This window comes from Tamandua tetradactyla, chromosome 4 (assembly GCF_023851605.1).
Source record: "Tamandua tetradactyla isolate mTamTet1 chromosome 4, mTamTet1.pri, whole genome shotgun sequence".
NCBI lineage: Eukaryota > Metazoa > Chordata > Mammalia > Pilosa > Myrmecophagidae > Tamandua > Tamandua tetradactyla.
In genome coordinates, this window is record NC_135330.1 from 58,484,245 (window position 1) to 58,501,598 (window position 17,354).

Below are 17,354 nucleotides of genomic sequence, written 5' to 3' on the forward strand. Positions count from 1 at the left end.
TTTCATTTGATCAGCGCAAACACACAAACTCTGAAACACAGGCCAAAATGGTCTTCCCTGGGCAAACCAGCAGTTTGCTCAGCTGCTGGGCATGAGTTCCGCTCGAAGACTGGGAGGGCGTGTGGCAACATTCTGGGGAAACCATCAGAGGCTGGGTAGAGCAGAATGGTCCCTCAGTGAGGGGCTGAGCTCAGCCAAGGCACAGGCCTTCCCGAAGCATAAGGGGGGCGGATTACTCACACTTCCGGCATGGTGGCAGGGGGGCAGCACCTAGAGGACACAGAGGGGTCGTTAGTGTGAAAACCTCATAGCTTCTGCTCCCCCCTCCCCATCTACCCAGGTATGCCTTGGGAGAGAGTCATACACCAGGGAAGAAGAAATCAGACAGCAGATTCCAGTGGCTCAGGATGGGGTAAATATTTGTCTGTTCATTCTTTCATTTATTCATTCACTCATTCATCCATGAGAGAGAGAAATCTAATAAAGGAGAAGAAGCAATATAAGAACCAAAACTGCAGGCAGGCCATGGTGGCTCAGCAGGCAAGAATGCTTGCCTGCCATGCCAGAGGACCCGGGTTCGATTCCCAGTGCCTGCCCATGTAAAAAATAATAATAATAAAAAATAAATAAAAAGAAAGAAACAAAAGTGGGACGGGATCAGCAAATTACAGCCTATTGGCCAAATCTGGCTGTATGATAAAACCTATTTACTCTCTGGCCCTTTGCGGAAAAAGTTTACCAACTGCTGTGGGTAACAGGATAGAGTCCATGGAAAATATGGCTGAAAAGGGAAGCTGAGGCTCACCCACGAGAGTCTTGAATGACGAGCTGAATTTAGATTTTATCCTGGGATAATAAGTGGCTGTTGACGTTCACACAGAGGGAACAGACAGAAGATGAATTGTGTGGAACATGGGATAGAGGAGCTACCTTATGACAACTCCAGGGGGGGCTATTCACATTTCAGACCATGCAGTTGTGCCCAGGGGTGTGTATTCACATAAATCACGGCGTGACTGGTCTTCCCCTGGGTAGGGCGATGGGACAACCTGAATGACAGTTAGGCCAGGAGGCCTGCTGGAGTCTTTATCCTTAACTTCTCTGGGCCAGCTTTCTCCTCTGCAAATTAGGGGTTAGATGAGTGGTTCTTCTCTTACTATTTAGCTCTTCAACTCTTTGTTCAAACCAAATTTTACTTGGAAGCAAAACAAATGCCATCAGTAAGAGTAGGACAGCCTGGTTGAAGGCGGATACTCTGTGGCCTGCCGTAAGTCCCCCGGCCATGGGGCACAGTTTGAAGCCCCTGAGCTGGTGACCCCTGGAAGATCCATCATCCCTGGTGATCCAAGGAAGATGGTCCTTGATGCTGCAGAGTGGGACGATATTCCCAAACCAGACCTGATTCACCATCTTGTCTGGGCCCGGAGAAAGAACATTCCAACGGCAAGGGTGATGTGCAAAAGCTCAGGGAGGGAAGGGGACATCTGGCATGGGGAACAGGTATGTAGAGTAGGACAGGAATCTCAAGCCACATTGTGAAGTGAGGAACAGGGGAGATCAGTGGGCGAGCAGCGTGGGGCTCAGGGCCAGGAGTGTGGACTTGCTCAGGAGCCCAGTTTGGAGCAGGGGGGGTGGGGGGGGAGCAAAACGTCAAGGCTTCTTGCAAAGTCACTACCAATGCTTTCTTTCCAGAGCTGCCCCCTTCCTCTGCTTTAATTTTCTCCCTTCCCTTTATGCCCATGAAGCCGTCTTCCTCACCCCAATGAGCAGGGCTGTGCCCCCTTCTCCTGAACCTCCCACCCAGCCTGAAGACCTTCTGGGCCTCCACCCTCGCCTCTGCCCCCAGGGGAGGAGGGGGAGGGAGTGAGACCCCAGAGCCTCAGCTGTCACCATGGGCACAGAGGGAGAGGTGTGGAAACAACCCATACATTCCCGAGATGCTTGGCTGAAATTAGATTTTATAGCCAGCTGCTTATTCTGAGAGCTCCACTCCTCTATAGACACTGAAGAAATCCAAAAAAGAAAATGCCAGCTGATGAAAATCCACCCCTAGATTCCCCATCCATCATCATCACCCTCCCACCACCCCAACCTCCAGAGGGCAGCGGGTCTGGGCCGAGCAGACCTTTGGTCTGTCTCCCTGGCCTCGCCTTGGTGGGCACTTGGCCATGTTCCTGCCTCCCCCAGAGAGCCCACAGTCAGCACTGCAAAGCCCCTGCCTGCTGTGGCCCGCCAGGCAGGCCTCCTGCTGCCCAGCCTGTCCCTCTGACAAATGCCAGGCCAAGGGGTCCCACGTCAGACAAGGAGCCCCAGCCTGGGCTCTGGCACCCGCCAGACAGGACCCCTTGACAGGTTCGGTGGAAGACAAGCGGAGGCCTGATAAGAAGGCAGGATGTAGATAGCAGCAAACACGGGGCTTGGAGGGCCAGGATTCTGTCTCCTCCACAAGCATCAAGTAAGGAGATAAGCAGAAAATCCACAACTGCAGGGAGGGAGCGAAGAATCTCCAGTGGTTGACTCAGAGCCAGATTCTCTGCTCCATGAGGCCCCATAGGGTAGAGAAGGAATACAAACTACACTGTGGGATTGAGGCTGTGTGTGAGAGTGTGTCTGAGCATATAAGTGTGCATGTAAAGTGTAAACGTGATTGTGTGTGTGTGCCTGCGCATGAGAGAGAGAGAGAGAGAGAGAGAGAGAGTAAGGAAAGGAACGGATCTCGTTGCAGAAAACATGAATTTCCTAGTTAGGCTCATGCGCTTCCCCTGCCCACCCTGACCTTGGACCCGAGTTCAAGGGCATCCCTGTCCTCCTAAGGGCAACCTGAGTGTTAGCCACAGCTGTACTCCTAAGCCTGTGGCCGTGGACTGCCTTCCACCCGCCGCACCCCCATGTAAGCTGGGAAAGCCTAGCCCCAGACCTGCTGTGGGGCTGTGACTTTGAACCTGGAGGCAGGTGTGACCCTCAGTCCCCAACCCTTTAAAGCCAGATCCCTGGTCCTCCAAGCCCCACATCTGCTGCTATGTACACCCCATCTTATCAGAGGCCCCACACCCGCCCCCACCCCAGCCTGGTCCCCACTGTAGAGCTGCCCTCGTTCACGCGTTCAGTCTCTCGTGCCCCAACTCCAGCAGCTGGTCCCATCTGCCTTCCCCCAGCGGGTGCCCCCTGTAACTCCTGCCACCTCAGAGTCGGCAGTGGCAAAGACGGGTTGGCCCTTTGCCACACGGGTTGGCAGTCTGCCCTTAGCTGCTTTTTTTCCTACCAAACAGATGGATGGGCGAGGGAAGTTGAAAGCACCCCTCAGAGACAGAGAACAAAGGGGCAACGTGGGCTCGGTCAGCAGGGCCTCTGGTCCTATCTCCTGAGCTCCCGCAGAGCCTCTCCCACCTTCAGCACTCACCTTCCTTCCACTGCGGCCATCACTCACTCTGATGGCTCCCTGGGCTCACCCTAAACTTCCAAGTGCAGCCCCTCAGCCCCTGTCTCTGACCCCCAATGCCACCCCTTCCCCTGGGTGTCCTTTCTCCACTGTACCTACGAGCAGCCTGATGTAAAAACCATCTGCTCTGGGGCTCCTTTTGGAACCTTGTGGTAAATTCGGCTCCTGGCTCCCAGCCTTATTTCTGTTGTCCAGGTTTGCCATCCATCCCAGCTTCTCTACCCACCTTGGGTGGGAGGAGGTTGCACCTCCAACAAGAGTTTTGCAGAAGGAAAGAGGCAGGACAAAAAGCTTTGGGGACATTTTCTGAATGTTCTGCCAACAAACTCAAGTGTACAGGCAGGAAATGTCTTCTTCCACCTCTAAGACCTCGCCTTCTCCTTAAACACAAGCCCCAGATCTCCTGTCTGGGTTTGAGCGGGGTCCAAAGCCCTGGGCTGCAGGCACTCACCTTGTTCAGTCGTGGTGGGGCTGGGCTGGCCTGTGTCTCACCGTGACTCACAGACTGTGAGGGGCAGCACAGAGGGGAGGCTATGAAAACTACGGCCAGCAGCAACTGGCCAGTAAAAATAGAACAGAGCCGCTGTCCCTCCCGCCGCCCCTCCTCCCCACCCCCCTCTACTACACACACCCCCCTCATAATGCCCACAAGTAATAAACACATTTTGTGTGCAATACGCACAATGCAATGCACAAGACAGGCATCCAGGCTTGAAAACTCAGCACACACACACACACACACACACACACACACACACACACACATCCTATGCACACAGAGGCCACTGCCCAAGCCAAACCAGGACCACCTGGGGGCCACAAGGACCAAAGGAAGGGAGAGACTGAGTAGCTGACGTGGCAGGGGGCCTGACCAACAATGGGATCCAGGGGATGGGAGGGAGGGGGGCGCAGGGCTCCGGTTTCAGGTATTGGAGGGACTAGGGGGGCTGGCCGGGACTGGGGGAGGGGAATTGTCCTGCTGACCTGTCCTCTCTCCTAAGGAATAGCGAAAAACAGGGCCCCCAGCCCAGGCTCCAAAGCCTACGAGAGTTAACGGCTCAGCTTTCGGGAACTGTCCGTGGTGAGGTCGCAGGAGCAGGGTCGCACGGCCTTGGGGCTGGGCTGGGGTGGCAGCGGCAGCGGGGCCCACCCGTGTGCTGATAGGGCTCTGAAGGTCTGCAGACGCTCCCCATCCCTCTCCAGGTAGATTTCCAGGAATCTGGGTTTCCCGGTTTCCAAACAGCACCCAGGGTCCCCGTGCCTGGAATTCGGTAAGACGCAGTCACCTTTCCCCCTGCCCTTTCCTTTGGGTCCAGCCTGCTGCTGATGAAGTCCAGAGACCGGGGCCACAGGGGCCGCACCTGTTTACTGGGTATTTTTAGGACGGTGGATGAACACATAATACCCACCCTATAGTCAGGGAGAGACAATGCCTGCTATGTTAATCCCGTGGCTATTATAGTCGGTCATCTCATGGGCCAGGATCCCGGGCGAGGGCAGGACAAGCAGGACACTGACCCTGGGGAGGCTGGGCAGGGACCTCACAAGCAGCAGGTGGTTAAGGAGCCCCAGCCTTGCTCCCGCTTGGTGGGGAAGAGAGTTGTTGGACAAAGGTGTCCTAAGGAGACCCAAAGCCAGTGCCCTTTGTCCTCTGGGCGCTGACCTTCTGGGGCCTGACGGAGGCTGTGCCGGTTGGGCCAACTTTGGGAAGATTCTGTGCAAGAAGGCTGCTGGAAAGAGAGGACAGCTGGCAGGGTCTGCACGGGGCAGGGGGCCGAGGGGCTCGGATAACAAGTGGAGGGGCTGGGATGGGAAAAAAGGCAGGCACTAGCCACAGGGAGCAGCTGGGAGATCAGAGGAAGAATGAGGGGGTCTGGGAGAGATTACTGGAGTTTATTGCATTGCCTTATTATGTTTATAATTTATATAATAACTTTCTTATAAGACAAACACGTAAAAAATGAATACTCGGCATGAATTATCCTGCCTTTTGAAGAGGAAAAGAAGAAATGAAGAAAGCAGTCCGCCAAATGGCAGCACAAAAGAAGCTCAAAACCAGCCCAAAAAGTAGGTGATTAGACCTTTACTGCAAGACGTGGTGAATGTCATCCTCCCAGGGGTGGACCCACAAAGAATCACAGATGCTGAGGCTCTTAGGGCGTCCTTTCTCCTCAGACTCTGTGGGGGCAGAGTGGGGCTGGAGAGAAGGGATGGCTTTACCTCACAGGGTCTCTCTCTTATGTTCAGCTCAAGGGTGGCCTTCAGAAGCAGGATGGCCGTGCCTTCGTGCATGTTGTCAAACCTCCAACCACCCCGTTTTCCCTGGCCCAGCCTTCCTTCATGTGTGGGGTGGGTGCAGAGGGAGCCCACCCTCAGGGGCTCAGCGAGGTTTGGCCAGAGGCTGCCTACACCCAGCGAGGGGCCACATTGGGAGTCGCAGCCCTGCCGCCCCACGTGCTCCCCAGCCAGGTGTGCTCCTGCAGCCTTTCTCCTGCCCTCCTCACTTGCAGTTGTCCTCATGGAAGGGTCACCCCTGCTCAGTGCACCCCTGCCCAGGGGCCAGGCCACCCACTCCCTGTTCTGCCTGTGGAGCAGGGATAGCTGTCCATGGCGCAGATGCCCACCAGCCAGGGAGGACCCTCCCCACACAGGGGCACATCGCTCACGGCCCTGTGAGACCCCCAAGCAGAGCTCCTTGAGGTAGCCTAAATAATGACCTCCCAAAGATGTCCCCAGAACCTGTGAATGTGTCACCTTGTATGTATGGCAAATGAGACCACGCATATATGATTAAGTTAAGGAGGTTGGTTTGGGGAGACTTCCCTGGATTATCTGGGTGGGTCCAATGTAATCACAAGCGTCCTTGCAAGAGGGAGCCAATAGAGCTAGGGTCTGAGAGAGAAGATGTGAGCATAGAACAGAGGGCAGAGAGGAGAGAAGATGCAATGCTCCTGGCTTTGAAGATGGAGGAGGGGGCCATGAGCCAAGGAATGCAGGCGGCTTCTATAAGCTGGAAAAGGCAAGGAAACAGATTCTCCCCTCAGAGACTCGGCGGAAAACCAGGCCAACTGATGCCTTAACTTTTTTTGGGGGGGGGGGGGGGGAATTTTTTTTTTTATTAATTAAAGAAAAAAAAGAAATTAACACAATATTTAGAAATCATTCCATTATACATATGCAATCAGTAATTCTTAACATCATCACATAGATGCATGATCATCATTTCTTAGTACATTTGCATCGATTTAGGAAAAGAACTAGCAAAACAACAGAAAAAGATATAGAATGTTAATATAGAGAAAAAAATAATAATAATAATAAAAAAGAAAAGGAAAAAGAAAAAAAAAACAAAAGACACAAACAAACAAACAAACATAAAAAAAAACTATAGCTCAGATGCAGCTTCATTCAGTGTTTTTAACATAATTACATTACAATTAGGTATTATTGTGCTGTCCATTTTTGAGTTTTTATATCTAGTCCTGTTGCACAGTCTGTATCCCTTCAGCTCCAATTACCCATTGCTTACCCTGTTTCTAACTCCTGCTGGTCTCTGTTACCAATGACATATTCCAGGTTTATTCTCAAATGTCGGTTCACATCAGTGGGACCATACAATATTTGTCCTTTAGTTTTTGGCTAGACTCACTCAGCATAATGTTCTCTAGGTCCATCCATGTTATTACATGCTTCATAAGTTTATTCTGTCTTAAAGCTGCATAATATTCCATCGTATGTATATACCACAGTTTGTTTAGCCACTCGTCTGTTGATGGACATTTTGGCTGTTTCCATCTCTTTGCAATTGTAAATAATGCTGCTATAAACATTGGTGTGCAAATGTCCGTTTGTGTCTTTGCCCTTAAGTCCTTTGAGTAGATACCTAGCAATGGTATTGCTGGGTCGTATGGCAATTCTATATTCAGTTTTTTGAGGAACCGCCAAACTGCCTTCCACAGTGGTTGCACCATTTGACATTCCCACCAACAGTGGATAAATGTGCCTCTTTCTCCGCATCCTCTCCAGCACTTGTCATTTTCTGTTTTGTTGATAATGGCCATTCTGGTGGGTGCAAGATGATATCTCATTGTGGTTTTGATTTGCATTTCTCTAATGGCCAGGGACATTGAGCATCTCTTCATGTGCCTTTTGGCCATTTGTATTTCCTCTTCTGATAGGTGTCTGTTCAAGTCTTTTTCCCATTTTGTAATTGGGTTGGCTGTCTTTTTGTTGTTGAGTTGAACAATCTCTTTATAAATTCTGGATACTAGACCTTTATCTGATATGTCGTTTCCAAATATTGTCTCCCATTGTGTAGGCTGTCTTTCTACTTTCTTGATGAAGTTCTTTGATGCACAAAAGTGTTTAATTTTGAGGAGCTCCCACTTATTTATTTCTTTCTTCAGTGCTCTTGCTTTAGGTTTAAGGTCCAAAAAACCGCCTCCAATTGTAAGTTTCATAAGATATCTCCCTACATTTTCCTCTAACTGTTTTATGGTCTTAGACCTAATGTTTAGATCTTTGATCCATTTTGAGTTAACTTTTGTATAGGGTGTGAGATACGGGTCCTCTTTCATTCTTTTGCATATGGATATCCAGTTCTCTAGGCACCATTTATTGAAGAGACTGTTCTGTCCCAGGTAAGTTGGCTTGACTGCCTTATCAAAGATCAAATGTCCATAGATGAGAGGGTCTATATCTGAACACTCTATTCGATTCCATTGGTCGATATATCTATCTTTATGCCAATACCATGCTGTTTTGACCACTGTGGCTTCATAATATGCCTTAAAGTCCGGCAGCGTGAGACCTCCAGCTTCATTTTTTTTCCTCAAGATACTTTTAGCAATTCGGGGCACCCTGCCCTTCCAGATAAATTTGCTTATTGGTTTTTCTATTTCTGAAAAATAAGTTGTTGGGATTTTGATTGGTATTGCATTGAATCTGTAAATCAATTTAGGTAGGATTGACATCTTAACTATATTTAGTCTTCCAATCCATGAACACGGTATGCCCTTCCATCTATTTAGGTCTTCTGTGATTTCTTTTAACAGTTTTTTGTAGTTTTCTTTGTATAGGTTTTTTGTTTCTTTAGTTAAATTTATTCCTAGGTGTTTTATTCTTTTAGTTGCAATTGTAAATGGGATTTGTTTCTTGATTTCCCCCTCAGCTTATTCATTGCTAGTGTATAGAAATGCTACAGATTTTTGAATGTTGATCTTGTAACCTGCTACTTTGCTGTACTCATTTATTAGCTCTAGTAGTTTTGTTGTGGATTTTTCCGGGTTTTCGACATATAATATCATATTGTCTGCAAACAGTGATAGTTTTACTTCTTCCTTTCCAATTTTGATGCCTTGTATTTCTTTTTCTTGTCTAATTGCTCTGGCTAGAACCTCCAACAGGATGTTGAATAATAGTGGTGATAATGGACATCCTTTTCTTGTTCCTGATCTTAGGGGGAAAGTTTTCAATTTTTCCCATTGAGGATGATATTAGCTGTGGGTTTTTCATATATTCCCTCTATCATTTTAAGGAAGTTCCCTTGTATTCCTATCTTTTGAAGTGTTTTCAACAGGAAAGGATGTTGAATCTTGTCAAATGCCTTCTCTGCATCAATTGAGATGATCATGTGATTTTTCTGCTTTGATTTGTTGATATGGTGTATTACATTAATTGATTTTCTTATGTTGAACCATCCTTGCATACCTGGGATGAATCCTACTTGGTCATGATGTATAATTCTTTTAATGTGTTGTTGGATTCGATTTGCTAGAATTTTGTTGAGGATTTTTGCATCTATATTCATTAGAGAGATTGGTCTGCAGTTTTCTTTTTTTGTAATATCTTTGCCTGGTTTTGGTATGAGGGTGATGTTGGCTTCATAGAATGAATTAGGTAGCTTTCCCTGCGCTTCGATTTTTTTGAAGAGTTTGAGGAGAGTTGGTACTAATTCTTTCTGGAATGTTTGGTAGAATTCACATGTGAAGCTGTCTGGTCCTGGACTTTTCTTTTTAGGAAGCTTTTGAATGACTGATTCAATTTCTTTACTTGTGATTGGTTTGTTGAGGTCATCTATTTCTTCTTGGGTCAAAGTTGGTTGTTCATGTTTTTCCAGGAACCCATCCATTTCATCTAAATTGTTGTATTTATTAGCATAAAGTTGTTCATAGTATCCTGTTATTACCTCCTTTATTTCTGTGAGGTCAGTGGTTATGTCTCCTCTTCCATTTCTGATCTTGTTTATTTGCATCCTCTCTGTTCTTCTTTTTGTCAGTCTTGCTAAGGGCCCATCAATCTAATTGATTTTCTCATAGAACCAACTTCTGGTCTTATTGATTTTCTCTATTGTTTTCATGTTTTCAATTTCATTTGTTTCTGCTCTAATCTTTGTTATTTCTTTCCTTTTGCTTGCTTTGGGGTTAGTTTGCTGTTCTTTCTCCAGTTCTTCCAAGTGGACAGTTAATTCCTGAATTTTTGCCTTTTCTTCTTTTCCGATATAGGCATTTAGGGCAATAAATTTCCCTCTTAGCACTGCCTTTGCTGCGTCCCATAGGTTTTGATATGTTGTGTTTTCATTTTCATTCGCCTCGAGATATTTACTAATTTCTCTCGCAATTTCTTCCTTGACCCACTCGTTGTTTAAGAGTGTGTTGTTGAGCCTCCATGTATTTGTGAGTTTTCTGGCACTCCGCCTATTATTGATTTCCAACTTAATTCCTTTATGATCTGAGAAAGTGTTGTGTATGATTTCAATCTTTTTAAATTTGTTAAGACTTGCTTTGTGACCCAGCATATGGTCTATCTTTGAGAATGATCCATGAGCACTTGAGAAAAAGGTGTATCCTGCTGTTGTGGGATGTAATGTCCTATAAATGTCTGTTAAGTCTAGCTCATTTATAGTAATATTCAAATTCTCTATTTCTTTATTGATCCTCTGTCTAGATGTTCTGTCCATTGATGAGAGTGGTGAATTGAAGTCTCCAACTATTATGGTATATGTGTCTATTTCCCTTTTCAGTGTTTGCAGTGTATTCCTCACGTATTTGGGGGCATTCTGGTTCAGTGCATAAATATTTATGATTGTTATGTCTTCTTGTTTAATTGTTCCTTTTATTAGTATATAGTGTCCTTCTTTGTCTCTTTTAACTGTTTTACATTTGAAGTCTAATTTGTTGGATATTAGTATAGCTACTCCTGCTCTTTTCTGGTTGTTATTTGCATGAAATATCTTTTCCCAACCTTTCACTTTCAACCTATGTTTATCTTTGGGTCTAAGATGTGTTTCCTGTAGACAGCACATAGAAGGATCCTGTTTTTTAATCCATTCTGCCAGTCTATGTCTTTTGATTGGGGAATTCAGTCCATTAACATTTAGTGCTATTACTGTTTGGATAATATTTTCCTCTACCATTTTGGCTTTTGTATTATATATATCATATCTGATTTTTCTTCTTTCTACACTCTTCTCCATACCTCTCTCTTCTGTCGTTTTGTATCTGACTCTAGTGCTCCCTTTAGTATTTCTTGCAGAGCTGGTCTCTTGGTCACAAATTCTCTCAGTGACTTTTTGTCTGAAAATGTTTTGATTTCTCCCTCATTTTTGAAGGACAATTTTGCTGGATATAGAAGTCTTGAGTGGCAGTTTTTCTCTTTTAGTAATTTAAATATATCATCCCACTGTCTTCTAGCTTCCATGGTTTCTGCTGAGAAATCTACACATAGTCTTATTGGGTTTCCCTTGTATGTGATGGATTGTTTTTCTCTTGCTGCTTTCAAGATCCTCTCTTTCTCTTTGACCTCTGACATTCTAACTAGTAAGTGTCTTGGAGAACGCCTATTTGGGTCTATTCTCTTTGGGGTGCGCTGCACTTCTTGGATCTGTAATTTTAGGTCTTTCATAAGAGTTGGGAAATTTTCAGTGATAATTTCTTCCATTAGTTTTTCTCCTCCTTTTCCCTTCTCTTCTCCTTCTGGGACACCCACAACACATATATTTGTGCACTTCATATTTTCATTCAGTTCCCTGATCCCCTGTTCAAATTTTTCCATTCTTTTCCCTATACTTTCTGTTTCTTTTTGGAATTCAGATGTTCCATCCTCCAATTCACTAATTCTAGCTTCTGTCTCTTTAAATCTACCATTGTAGGTATCCATTGTATTTTCCATCTTTTCTACTTTGTCCTTCACTCCCATAAGTTCTGTGAGTTGTTTTTTCAGTTTTTCTATTTCTTCTTTTTGTTCAGCCCATGTCTTCTTCATGTCCTCCCTCAATTTATTGATTTGGTTTTTGAAGAGGTTTTCCATTTCTGTTCGTATATTCAGCATTAGTTGTCTCAGCTCCTGTATCTCATTTGAACTATTGGTTTGTTCCTTTGACTAGGCCATATCTTCAATTTTCCAAGCGTGATCCATTATCTTCTGCTGGCGTCTGGGCATTTAATCAGATTTCCCTGGGTGTGGGACCCAGCAGGTTGAAAGATTTTTCTGTGAAATCTCTGGGCTCTGTTTTTCTTATCCTGCCCAGTAGGTGGTGCTCGTGGCGCTCGTCTGTCTGCGGGTCCCACCAGTAAAAGATGCTGTGGCTCCTTTAACTTTGGAAAACTCTCGCTGTAGGGGAGGGCCGCCAGCCGAAGCGGCTTGGGGGAGCGCCTGTCCAAATTTCCCAGCTGGCCTGGGGTGCCAAGCATAGTGGTGGGGCGCCGGCCTCCGCGGCTTGGGGGAGCACCTGTCCAAATTTCCCAGCTGGCCCGGGGCGCCAAGCGTGGCGGGGGGTTGCTAGCCGTTGTGGCTTGTGGGGGTGCCTATCCACTGTTCCCAGCTGGACCAGGAAGCCACGTGTTTGGAAAGGACCCCGGTCACCGGTCTCCACGGCTTGGGGGATCTCTGATCCAATTCTCCCAGCTGGTCCGGGGGGCCGCACGTGTGGGGGGTGGCGTCAGCCACTGCGGCTTGAGGGGATCGCCTGTCCAATTCTCCCAGCCGGCCCGGGAAGGAGGGAGGGAGGGACTCCGGCCGCCTGCCGCCCCGGCCCTGGGAAGCACGCGCCCCTCGGTAATCTCACCGCAGCGGGTTCTCCCAGCCAGTCAGCCATTCCAGAATGGGGTACGCTGTCTTCTTGGTCTCTGTCGTGGCTCCGGGAGCTGTTCTGTACCGTTTCTAGTTCCCTAGTAGCTGTTCTGGAGGAGGAACTAAGACCCGCGCGTCTTACTAAGCCGCCATCTTCTCCGGAAGTCCGATGCCTTAACTTTTCGACTAGAAAGACTAATTTGGTACTTCTGAGATCCAGAATCTAAGATAATAATTTTTTATATACATATTTGAAATAAGCATTGTATTTTGGAATACTTTTAGATTGACAAAAAAGTTTCAAAGGTTAAAATAGAGTTCGCATATGCCTTTCTCCCAGTTTCCCCTCATGCTGACAGTTTTCATGACGATGATACATCTATCAAAACTAAAATATTAGTATGTTATATATATATATATAACCACAATAAAAATCAACAAATTTTTTTAAACACCAGGAAACTGACATTGGTATATTACTATAAACTAAACTCCAGATTTTATTCAGACTTTTCCAGTTTTTCCCCTAATGTCCTGCTATCATTCCAGTATTCAATCCGGGTCCCACACAGCATTTAGGTGTTTTATCTCCTTTAACTCTGTCTTTCCTTGTTTTTCATGGCCGTGACAGGTTTGAAGAGTGTACATATATATATACATTAAATAGATATGATTGACATAACATAAAATTCACCCTTTCAGAGTGCACAAGTCAGTGGTTTTTAATATATTCCCAAGGTTGTGAAATCATTACTATCTAATTTTAGAACATTTTCAGTACTGAAAAAAGAAACTCTATACCAGTTAGCAGTCAGGTAACATTTTCCCTTACTCACAAGTCCCAGCAATCATTAACCTACTTTCTTGCTCTATGTCTGTTCTAGAAATTTCATATAAATAGAACTATACACTATGTGGCAGGATCCTTCCACTTAGCAGAATACATTCAAAGTTCACCCGTGCTGTAGCATGTGTCAGCACTTTATTCCTTTTTACGACCTAATCATCCCTTGTATGTACATATGATATTAGTCACTAACTGATGAACATTTGAGTTGTTTCCACTTTGATCTACTGTAAATACTGCTATTATGAACATCTGTGTACAAACATTTGAGTAGACATATGTTTTCAATCTTCTTGGGTTTATACCTAGAAGCGGAATTGCTCGGTCATATAGTAAACTCCATGTTTAATATGAGGAACTGCCAAACTGTTTTCCTAAATGGTTACACCATTTTTCAATCTTACCAGCAAGGTATGAGGGTTCCAACTTCTCCACATTCTTGTCAATGCTTGTGATTGTGTTTTGTTTTTTTTTAATCTTAGACAACTTTGTCGGTGTAAAGTGATATCTCATGATAGTTTTTTTTCTTTCTTATTTTTGCTATAAAAAGGACTTGCTTATTTACACTTGGTCCACAACATGTTAGAAGGCTGCATGGTTGGTTAAAGACACCAACTCTGCACACCAATGTTCACAGCAGCTTTATTCACAGTAGCAAAAAAGGTGGGGGTAACTTAAGTGTTCTGGTGTGCTAGCTGCCGGAATGCAATCTGCCAGAAACAGAATGGCTTTTAAAAAGGGGAATTGAATAAGTTGCTAGTTCACAGTTCTAAGGCCAAGAAAATGTCCCAACTAAAACAAGTCTATAGAGATGTCCAATCAAAGGCATCCAGGGAAAGATACCTTGGTTCAAGAAGGCCGATGCAGTTCAGGGTTTCTCTCTCAAGTGAGAAGGCACATGGTGAACACAGCATCATCTGCTAGCTTCTTCTCCTGGCTTCCTGTTTCATGAAGCTCCCCGGGAGGCGATTTCCTTCTTCATCTCCAAATGTCTCTGGCTGGTGGACTCTGCTTCTTGTGGCTAGGTCATTCTCTGCTCTCTCAGAAATCTCTCAATAAATTTGTTTTGAACCACCATATTTGGGGTAATTTATTACAGCAACAAGAGGATTATGCCAACACACTCTCCAGGCCCTTCCTGAGCCTGGGATTGTAGGGCTCAGGCTGTGATTGGGGCCAGCCCCAGGAAGATGGGGGGCCTGGGGGCGTTTAGGAGAAAACGGTAGTCTGCTGTCAGTTTCCCCAGGGTCACGGTGACACAGAGGCAGCTCCTCACACTCCCCCTGGGCAGAACCCAGCCTCTGCAGGGCCTGGCCTTCTGACCTTGCCCGTTAGGATGTTGCTGGGCGGATCGTAGGACATCCGAGCAAGAAGGTCTCAGAGGCCGTGTGCCAGGTCATTCTCCCCATGAGGAAGCAGCAACCACACCGTGCATGGGCCAGGCCTCCTACCTCCCAGGCTTTGCACACAGCATGCAAAAATGCTAAAGCTGATCTGTTTTTGCATGGACGAAAACTGTTTTCTCATCCTCTTTTAATCCATTTTGCACACAGCATGCAAAAATGCGAAAGCTGATCATGTTCTTGGGCCTCACTGACCTTTCTCCCCTTCCCTCCACTGTGCTAAGCCAGCGGGCCTCGCCTCAGTTCTCCCTCCGGGCTGTCTCTAATCTCCTAGCAGCCTGTCTACTGACTCTAACCTAAAGTTGGGTTCACTGCAGAACTGACCCAGCTACATGGCGTCCCCTCTGAGCCTCGATGTCCCCACTCACAGGCTGGGTCACTGGTGTCCAGGGACCTAAGAATGGCCCTGGCTCCCATGAGGAGTCCCTGCTAGGATGAGGACAGGCCTGATGGCTATCCCTTAGCCTTTTTGTAAGGTCCAGGAGAGTCCCAGGCAGCCCTGACCAGAAGTTGGGACCTCAAGAGAATGACCCACCCGACCCACCCCTCTCGGACCTCCCAGAGCTCCCCAGTAAAAGAAAATGGCACGAGCAATTGCCAGTAGAAGAAGGAACGAGAAGCAGGGCTTGCCAGATCTGGGGAAGGATGGGCAAGCTCCAGAAAGAGGGAGGGATGTGGGGTGGGGGAAAGAGCAAAGCTGTAGCTAAGAGGAGACAGTCTGGAGGGGGTTCTCACCCTGGTCTCACGGGCCACCCTTGTCCCCTCTTAGGGTCTGGGAGGTCAGAGGGCAAGGGAAGGAAGTGCCTGGCCAGAGGTGCTAACCCTTGTAAGGCCGCAGTCAGGGCCTCAGTCACCTGTCAGCCCAGGCAGCCCTGGCTTTGTTTGGGAAGCTGAGGAACCAAAATTAGCAAGTGACAAGGCACAGCCGTGTCAGCCTGCCTGGCACCCCTCCTCCCACCTCACAGGGGCCATTGCCTGACAGCGGGCCACAGACCCTCCCCACTTCCCCCCACCTCCTAAGTCCGTCAGTGGTCCCAGGGCCAGGTCTCCAGCCGTTGAGTTCTGAGATGGCACGGGATGGTCAAGAGCAAAGAAACGAAAAGTCGTCGCCCCCCACCCCCACCCCCATCTTCTGCCATCAATTCAGTATTAAGGCCCGTGACATGGAGACAGAGAGGGGAGAGGAGTTGACACACAACCTTGGAGACAGACAGCTCTGCCCCCAGCTACTTTACCTCGTACATTTTAATCCTCCAGATGCCCATTCCCTCTTCTGTAAAAGGAAGATAGCTCTGTGCCCGCCTCGAGCGGCTGCTGTCGGGGTTGAATGAGGCGGTGTAGGTAGGGGCTGGGCAAAGGCCCACCCAAGGCAAATGCTTCAGGAACGCTAGCAGTTAGGCTCATCTCATGGACGCCTCACTGCGAACCTCTGAGGCAGCTACAACTATTAACCCCGTTTTCCTGGTGAGCAAACAGAGGCTCCACATGGCTAAGCCACGCACCCAAGGGCCCACACCTAGGAGGAGGCAGAGTGAAGGCAGCGCCCAGGGCTCTGGGGCCAAAGCCCCTCTTCTTACCCAGCCCTTCACTGGAACATCCGGGGATAGAAAGTGCTGCATCGATAGCAGCGACTGTTGTCACTTTCCTGTCCTCACCCTCAGCCGGCAGTGTGGCTTCGATGGGAATTTGGAATGGTCCAGCCTTCCAACATTGAAAAGTCTATGTGATGCTTTGAATGGCAGATTATTTTATTTGTACCTACTTGTAAGAAGTTTGGCTGCATAGAAACAAATGGCCTGAACATTATTTCCAGCCCTGAGACTCTCCTCCAGAGGCTTGGGGTGGGGCCAGTGAAGCCTGGAATCTAGAGTCTGGGTGCAGGGAAGCTGGCAGGAAAGGAGAGAGGGGGGCGAGAGCAGGTGTGAGCCCCACAGCTCCAGAGCTCCAGGGGAGGTGGGGCCCTGAGGCTTCCAGCATAACCTCTGCGTGTCTCACCCTCTCCTTCAAAGCTCCCCACCCTCCCACATGGCCTCCCCACACCAGACTTCCTCCCACACCCTGCCACCCTCTGCCCAAACCTGTCGCTTCATTTCCCCCTGGGCTCCTTCCTCCCGGACCTCCTGGCGTCCTCTTTGGCCCATCTGCTTAGTCCCTCCTATCAGCCTGGTGCTAAGACGGAACGGGGGGGCCAGAGACTGCCCCCACTCCCACCTCCCCCACCGCGTGCTGCCCGCTGAGCCCTTATGCCTGGGAGCCTGGGGCTGAGCCTTGGCATGTCCCTGCAGAACAGGCTGCCTCTCCAGAAATCCCCATAATAAGTAGGTGGGGATTGGGGCTGAGGCCACGGGGCTGGAGGGAGGAGGGCAGTGGAGGACAGAGGCGGAAAGAGCCAGCAAATCAAGGGTGTCTCACCCTAGAAACAAATTCTTTCAAACTGGTAGGTGAGCAGCCGGCAAGGCTGGGAACTGGGAAACCAGGCCGTGGTACCTCGCCCCCATTTCTGCCTCACCCAACCCTCTGCCCTGCTCAACTTATCCCCACTCCTAGCACCGTGTCTCCAGCAGACCTCTCCTGCACAGCTCTCAGGCTGCTCCAT